The sequence below is a fragment of the Bidens hawaiensis genome, unplaced genomic scaffold (assembly GCF_021521415.1).
Source record: "Bidens hawaiensis isolate Kalapana, Puna unplaced genomic scaffold, B.hawaiensis_p1.1 tig00027122_1, whole genome shotgun sequence".
In the NCBI taxonomy this organism is placed as follows: Eukaryota; Viridiplantae; Streptophyta; class Magnoliopsida; order Asterales; family Asteraceae; genus Bidens; species Bidens hawaiensis.
In genome coordinates, this window is record NW_027494382.1 from 223 (window position 1) to 9,020 (window position 8,798).

The following is an 8,798-nucleotide window of genomic DNA, read 5'->3' on the forward strand; positions in this document are numbered from 1 at the left end:
ATTTTAAACCAATCGACTCGTATCCTCCTAACGATCAAAAGCCCTAAAAAATTGGTTTGAAATTCAGAATAAACTATAACGCCGTTAAGTCATTTTTAACGAGGACCATTGGGGGCCAGTACCATTTAATAAGGGTTATTAAAATCCAATATTCCTTATTATTATTATGCATACTAATATTTAAATTAATGACACAATTATACAAAACAAACCTTTCATTTTATTTCTTAATTAAGCATCCTACATCAAAATGTTACAAAGAATTTGTTTAGTCAATACAAGAAATCATTCTCGGAAAACAAAATGAACCGCATAGCTCGACTATTCTTCACGAACCGCATCAAGATCCACATCCGTGTATACCTCTTTGCCTCCACCAACCTAAGAAGAAATAAAAAGACGTTACAAACTTGGTCGGGTCAAAACATATTCGATCAAAACAAACCAATAAGCGAAAGAGTAAATTACACTTACATTGTTATTGACGAGTATGTCAAGTCTGTCACGAACTATCTCCTTCATGAAGTTTAAGATATAATATCCGCACTCTATATTTCCCGGTTGAGTTGGACACTGCAGAACAACATATTCAAAGTTACAGAATATGATTGAATGATAAAGTTTCTATCCTTATTCTTGGTGACAATTTTTAATATTGAATGATAAAGTTTCTATCCTTATTCTTGGTGGCAATTTTTAATACGGTGCTGATCCTTGCTAAAGTTTCTATCATTTTCTCCATTTCACTAACACGTGTCAAGTGAGAGATGTTCATATCTACTTGAAAATTTCAAAAAATACAAATATATGAGTTTATTCCTAGTTATATGAGTAACAAATTTTAAACCTAAAATATATAATTAGAACCTATGAGAACACGACTTAAAGAGAAAAGATGAACTAACTTACCTTCCAACCATGTCAAAGTTAAAGCATCCATCCAGAGACTAATCCAGTCAAATTGTGCATTGCATTTGTTGTAGATGTTAACTGGCTAGAACCAAGTGTGTTATACTGTAAATTTAGTCAAATCAAAATCAAATTAGTTCTTAATCATATGAAAAAAAGGATGCATTGAGAAATAAATAATAGACCGGTGAAAGGAACAAATTAAGCACCAAAAATATATTATCTACAAGTTTACCTGATCTCTAAATTGGGGTTGCCATCCAATGGCTAGAAAAAATTTTGAGATTGAGGATGTTGATTTTGTAAACCATTTTCACCTCCTGCCCATGATGGTCCAGCTTGATTTCTACATAAAACTATTCCAGCTGCTAAAACAAGGTAATTATATTTATGATTGTTTTGAATAAAAATAAAACTTTTGTTGCAATTTATTTCTCATTAAATGTGTGGTGAGGATGTTATCACCTTGTCATGCATATCTTTATTAGCTTCAGTCCACAATTTCACATCCTTTTATGTTATTTGATATATCATCACTAGTAATTTAATTAGTCACCCAATTGTATATGGATTAGTTATTTCTTTCCTTAACTTGGAGCTCAGAGAACTGATCAAGCAATGATTGAGTCTGCATCTACTTCAGTAAACAAGAATCAATCTTAATACAATTACATTGTGAATAGTAACTCTGTAGGGTTTATTAGAATACAACATTATACAAAAGTTCAGCAATTGCTGCAATAAAATATAAGTACATTGTGAGTATTAATCCTGGACAACATTTAACTGTGATATTATAACTTGGATTTTGAAGAATTAGAAGATCAAGAATCATAATACAATTACATCGGCTTCTACATATGCGAACGAATCAAAATTAAGTCAAAATCAACACATAATACAACCATAGGGATTCTGCAGCCGACTTAGAATCAATTATAAACTTAAATTTCCTATTCTAACATTTACGTATAGACTCTGCATATAACATGTAACAAGAGAACAAAAAATAGCTCACCTTTTGCATAAAAGAATTCTCTCAGGTTTACTAAGTATATAATCCTAATACAAGCGGCTAAATCAACATCAAACACGCAATATATAAGATAAGAAAATCAAATCAGTTACATCACAACTATAACTTCACTAACTAACCATCCATTATCATGCGCTAAATCCACAAATAACCAATTAAATCATGCATCAAAGAAGTTCCATATACATAACATATAAAGTATTCAAACCTAATCTAGTGAGAAACATATCAATGAGATCAACTTGTGGAACACATTGACCTAATATTCAAACCTAATCAGTCTTAAGAGATAAAATAAAAAAACACACTGATCAAATTTAAGTAAACCTAGAGACCAATTATGTTGAGATCAAATTTAGTAAAAACTAACTGAATCAGCAGCAACGGACCGTGAAGTAGCAAAACACCAATATTGTATTCTACATAAAAAGTGTAACTAATTCATATTTATATAAATAAAATAATAATAAATGTATATACAATAGTTAAGAAATAATAAACGAGCTGAGCTTGAAAAACACACAAGGTCAGCCATAAAAAATAATATATAGCTTTACTAACTGATTAGGCAGTTATTTGCTTAACTAATTAATTATTACTCCTTTTGTAAAAATTGCACCAAAGTTATATCACATCAGTTTTATATCAGTCACAAACAAATCGTAACAGGCTGCACCTAATGTCTGCATTCTGTAACACTATTTCACTAAATCAATTGGCCTAATACCTAATGAATTCATAAACTTCGTTCACACTTAGCTTAAATAATTCAGTTACATAACAATCAAGTAAAATTAGGTCAAATATCAATACATAATGCAATCATACACAAATTTTGATTCAACAGTGAAGTAGAAGGCATAATTCAACAAAACAAACCAGAGACTTAAGATTTGACTGATCTGGACATCACATATGAGCGAAACGCATCCATCTAACCTAGCCGATGATTATTGCGCAAATTAAGCAGATCAATATTCATAATCTTATCATTAATACGAACAATCGTTCAAAATCCGTGGCAACAAATTGTGAAATCGAATAGTTACGAGTGACAATTAATATGTATGTGTTAATGACTGAGAAACTAAACGTACCAGACGAATTAATCGATGTAGCGAGAGGCGTCGATTAATGCTCCACGGCTGATGTACACGGCCGACAGCAAAAACTCGTAACTTTAAATCATAAAATTAGGGTTTTGAATTAGGATTTTACGGGCTGATCGTCGGGAGGGGGGGAGCAGATCTCACAAAACTGGAATTTTGAATCATAACTTTTAATTTTATCTTTATATGAAATAAGATTATAATCCTATTTCTCATCCTTATCTTTATAATTACATTAAAAAATACTATATTTCTATCTCATGTTCAATTAAATAATATTTTTTTATATCTTTATCATTACAGTTTTCTCTCTCATCTACTCACAACCAATCCAACAAATATTAAAAAATAAATATGGGCAAACAATGTTCTCCAAATGTTTCCCAAAATTTACAAAAAAATCATTACATTTATCTCTCCACCCTATAATTTACACTCACAACCCCACCCTATAATTTGCATACTCCCCACACATAATTATAGGGGATGGGATGAGAATGCTCTAATAAAATTTATAACACGTGCCATGGCAAAGACGATGTTCAAGCATATAATGTTTTTGGGAAAAACTCCTACAGAGCGGTAGCAAAAACTCTGACCGTTTAAAATAAACGGTTAAAAAAATTCCGACCGCTTAAAATAAACGGTTGCAAAAGCAAAAGCTTTGATGGCTTAGCCCCGTTGCTAAAACTCCGACCGCTAGAAAAACCGATCACTTAAAATAAACGGTTGCAGAAACTCCGACCGCCTAGCACCTAAAAAAATGGTTGCAAAAACTCCGACCACCTAGCCCCCATTGCAAAATTTCGACGCCTAGCCACCGAAAATAAACGGTTGTAAAAACTTATACCGCTTAGCTACCGTGTCAAGTAACTATGCTTTTCGGTAGCAAATTTGCTAAATCGGTCGCTAAAATTGCTACCGTATTTTTTTGGTAACAAATTTTGGTATCAATTGCTCAATTTTCTAGTAGTGTTAATTAAACCAGCTAACACAAAGACCAGTTCATATTAAGCCTAAATCACCATCAAATTGAGTAAATCAGTACAAATCGGTTCATATAAGAATGGGTAAATACATATAACGTGTTACCTCGAACGGGTGAATTGATTAAGACAAGAATGAGCTTAAAAGAAAATGGGTCAAAACTGATTAAGAAAAGAGTTTGCAAATTAAATAGTTAATGCATGAATTGTGGTCCGCTCATTTTTTTATTATACATATAGGTTCAGAGCTTACGTGTGCGTGTAACTCATCAGAGTCCCAGAGAACATTTCATCAAAAGGTAACAACAGGCTTTATGTTTATCATATATTTATATATTTTGTATATTTTTGGAGTGACATTTTTTATGTTATGGATAGTTCCATCTGGTTATATTTAGAGATGAATGAAATCACACGGATAGGAATTTAGCAGCAACGTTTTTAGGTGTCGGTGCTAAATTCAAGATTTCTTGTAGTGTAGTTTTAAAATGGCGGGTTTTGTGATTTTAGAATGCAAGTTTTCTCTTATTTAATTTTTATTTTATGAGTAATGTTTAATGACTCACAAAAAAGGGAGTCATAAATCTTTGTCTTTTTCATTTTATGACTCCTGCTTAATGACTCGCAAAATAGTGAGTTATAAATCTTCTACTTTTTAGAAAACATGACTCTTTTTCTATGACATACACATTTGCGAGTCATAAATTGTTAGTTATTAAAAACTATTTTTCTAGTAGTGGGTTATTTAATTAATTATGAACGAGTACCTTTATTATGAAATCCTACCTTACAGCGCGGAAATCAAAGGTAGTTTAATAAACTGACTCGATAGACAATGTTAACCAATCAAACCTAAACGGACTCCTTACAAAGAACTAAATCTAGCAAACTTAATTAACAAAAATCTAAGAAATAACATATCACTTTACAGCCTTTTTAGGTTAGTAGCACACTTTTATTTGTTTGACTAATTATATTATTCATATGATCTTATTGCAAATCAATCACATTCTAGTCAAGAACTCATCATTATACCTTTGCTGACCCAACTTGACCCGATTCTGACCTCTTTGATTAAATTGTGGCACTAAAGGCACAAACTCATCATATTCATATTGGTTTTTGGTTTGAGGATATGGTAGGTCAAAGTTTGAAAATTGTTGTTTTTGTGTGAATGGTGGGTATAATGGGCTACCTGGTGAACTTTGATTACTGTAATAACTCATAACTGAACTACACGTATGCTGCCGACACTATAATAAGTTCATGCACATGCAATGACAAACAATACCAAGTGTAATACCGAACTTAAATAAAAAGAAATAAAAAGAAAAAAAATATTTGGATTATACTTTTTAATATTTTTGGTTTTTAAAATTTTTTTTAATCAAACAAGCAACGCAACACCAAGCGCACTAGCTCCCCGAAAACGGCGCCGTTTTGATGACCGTCTTTCAAGTCATGCAAAAACCTAATTAAAGTAAATAGTCAGAGTAAGTAGGGGAACGTATCCACGAGGAGCATGTGGTCAATATTACGCCTTTTGTTTTATTATATATTCTAACATTAGTCTAAGTGAACAAACGATGTCAGACGATATTTAAAAGATTGATTTTAAAAACAATATAATGAAAACGCAACCTCCTCCGGGTTTCAGGTTCTAGGTTTCACACAAAACTCGTTTGATTAATTGAACACCACATAGACATGATGTTGGAAAGTTGGATAATGTAGGTGGTAATCAAAAATAGATGTTTGTCATAAGATCTTTTATATTTCAATTGCCCTATTTACTAGTGTGAATCAACCTACTCTATGTCACCCAACAAGCTACTAGGTTTTGTCATCAATCGAACAAGTTGTAAAGCATAGATTATTAACACATGCAAATAGTTTAAATAAACCAACACATCAGTATGTTCATACAACGTTGTGAATGTCAAAAACAAATCCAAACTTGAATAATACAAAGTTTAATATTTAACCTAAACGAACCGTTCACCCGGAGATAGGGATGGCAATGAAACCCGAAGCCGATGGGAAAACCCGAAACCCGACATAAATGGGATGGGTAATACCCGACCCATTAGTGTTTGGGATGGGTTTGGGATTAGTTATAAAAAATTTTGCGGGTTTGGGATTTCTAATATATCCGCTTACCCGACCCGATTACCCGATAAAATAAACCCATTTACCCGATTATATACCCGATGTACCCGGTATAACTTATTAAATTATATACATACTATATTCCAAATATATTATTTGTCAAAACTTATTTATGTTAATTATTTGATACATTTTATCTTTATGGTAACAATCTTTGTAATCGGTTACTTATATTTTGTCAAAACCCGGTAGAAAGCTAGCATGTTTTAAGCCGGGTATACCCGACGAGGATTTTATCAAAACCCGATAAGAAACCCGAAACCGGATGGGAAAACCCGAAACCTGACGAGTAATTACCCGATTAAAACCCGGCGGGTTTGGGACGGGTTCGGGATAGACTTTCATAACCGGGTATGGGTTTGGGAATACCTAAACCCGACCCAAACCCGACCCATTGCCATTCCTACCCGGAGAGAGTTACAACGAGGTTAGCCTTGCGTCATTATGGTGATAGCTTCTTGATTTGTGTTCCAAACAGCCAAGGGGCTGCTGCCTTTTTTTTGGTGCTCCCTTCCGTCCGTCAATCAATCGCCGAACTCCCCTCTCTTCCTTCGTTGTGACCCTTTTAATTGATATGTGAAATCTTTTAATTCCCGGCACCAGCCCAACATGCAATTCGGCCCACCATAGTTAATTGCTATATACAGCACATTCATGGAGCCCAACTAAATCCCATTCGTTGCAGCTTCTAGTAGACCATGCATCACTCATTAATTCCATTATAAGCTCATATTTGATTGATTTAATTCCTTGTTTTGTACCTGGCATCACGAAACACAAACCTGATTAAATATAACATTTGCTTTTAATTATTAATTGCACATTCATTCTAACATTTGTTACATATATTATTATTATTATTATTATTATTATTACTAAACCCCGAATCACACGCGTATTCGATCTTCCCGAGACTCTAAAACATGCTCACAATTATCACCAATTATTATCTTTAATGCTCTATGACCTGAAATACAAAAATGTGATTAAAGTACCATAGTCCAAACAATAAACTAAATAAAAACTATAAATTAACATATAAACGTGATAAACGTGAGAATCAAGTATAGTAATTATATATACAAGTAGGGTAATTATGTAATTACTCTACATAATTACCCTACTTGTATATATAATTACTCTACTTGATTATCACGTTTAGCACGTTAATTTTATTTGTACATTAACTTTCCCCTTAATACATGAATTATACCCAACCATCAGGGTATTTTTGGGATATTTTATGTCAAACCATATTCTGCACATCCAAATTAGAAGGTAACGGGTGATTGTTTTACGAAACAATCAAGTTAGGATGCTACAATATAATGGTATGTATAAAAATAAAATTTTGTTTGTAATATGTAGCTCTCCATATCGAGGTGAGTCTTTGTGAATAAATATGCAAATATCTTATAGTTATATTCTAATTTTCAAAAATATTTTGGACGGGTTTATCCAACAGGTTCTTTTAGTCAAAACTGGGTGCGGATAGGTGGAATTTCCATTCCACTCCAATCCCTTTAATGGATCCCCGAAGGAGACGGGTGCAAATGGAATTGCACCAAAGCCTGTAGTTATGGACCTCATAAAAGTGACAAGTTTACACGTATGTGCTTATTTTATGATATGTTATAGATTCATAGTCATGTTAATCAATTGGTTGTTCGTGATTTCTATATGGAAGGACTTTTGAGCTCTAATTAATTATATGGACTCCACGTGACACCAAAAGTGCTCATGTATTTCAGCTAAAATTGTACATACTTTTAATTTTTAAACCAACTTTTATTTAGTTATCAAGAAATTATGTCAAATACAAATTTAGTTTTTGTAATTACCTTTTTAATGCAATAACTTTATAAATGGGTTTTGTTTATTGGTCTGATCTTGTTAGTTGACTGTGATGATATGTTTGAACCCTCAAAGTCCTTAATTATAGGGGTGTTCATTGGTTATTTGATTTATTCTGTTTTAACTTTTGTTGGCCCTAAACTGAAAGGAATTTGACCGGTTAAACATGTCTGGTTATCTGATTAAACCAGATATTCTGTTTGCTTTTTCAAATGGCAACATTTGTGGAATCGAAAACCGAATTCATATTTAACTGAAATCTGACTTTCTAGATCAAATTGAAGTTTCACAAATTAACTACATATATAATCAAATTTCATAGTCCCACAACTTAATTTTGAAATTATGAGCGATTTTAAGAATAAAATGATTTCAGTCAGTTTGAATGTAAACTCAGGTAGCTATAGATCTGCCCGAGAGGAGTATGGGTCTGCTTGCTATCTTTTTTTTCCCTTACTATTTGCTATAATAATAAAACATCTGTGATGTCGGTAGATATAAGAGGCTATATGTTGATAGTATCTCCCTACATAATAAAGTAAAGCGTGGCAGGCGATCAGATGAGAAACATGCACTCAAAAAGATTTTAGTGAGCCTACGACAACCCTTGCAGTTAACGAAGGTACACATAAGCAGGCGGGACTTGACGTTTCACAAACAAAGTAGGTTTTTAATCCCTTTGCCTGCATCAGCGGAAAATGGAATTCATTGATAATGACGGGGCTACTCTTCTAG

At 32.8% G+C, this 8,798-nt stretch overlaps 1 long non-coding RNA gene across 1 annotated transcript; it reads right to left on the reverse strand.

Annotated features, from left to right (window-relative positions):
* Window positions 1-242: 242 nt before the first annotated feature.
* LOC143574839 (uncharacterized) lies at window positions 243-3,176 on the reverse strand. Its single transcript, XR_013142665.1, has 6 exons — window positions 3,043-3,176; window positions 1,145-1,274; window positions 910-1,014; window positions 704-777; window positions 475-573; window positions 243-381 (listed from the first exon to the last, which is right to left on the reverse strand). It is a non-coding gene; the product is annotated as an uncharacterized LOC143574839 (long non-coding RNA).
* Between the last annotated feature and the right edge of the window lie 5,622 nt (window positions 3,177-8,798).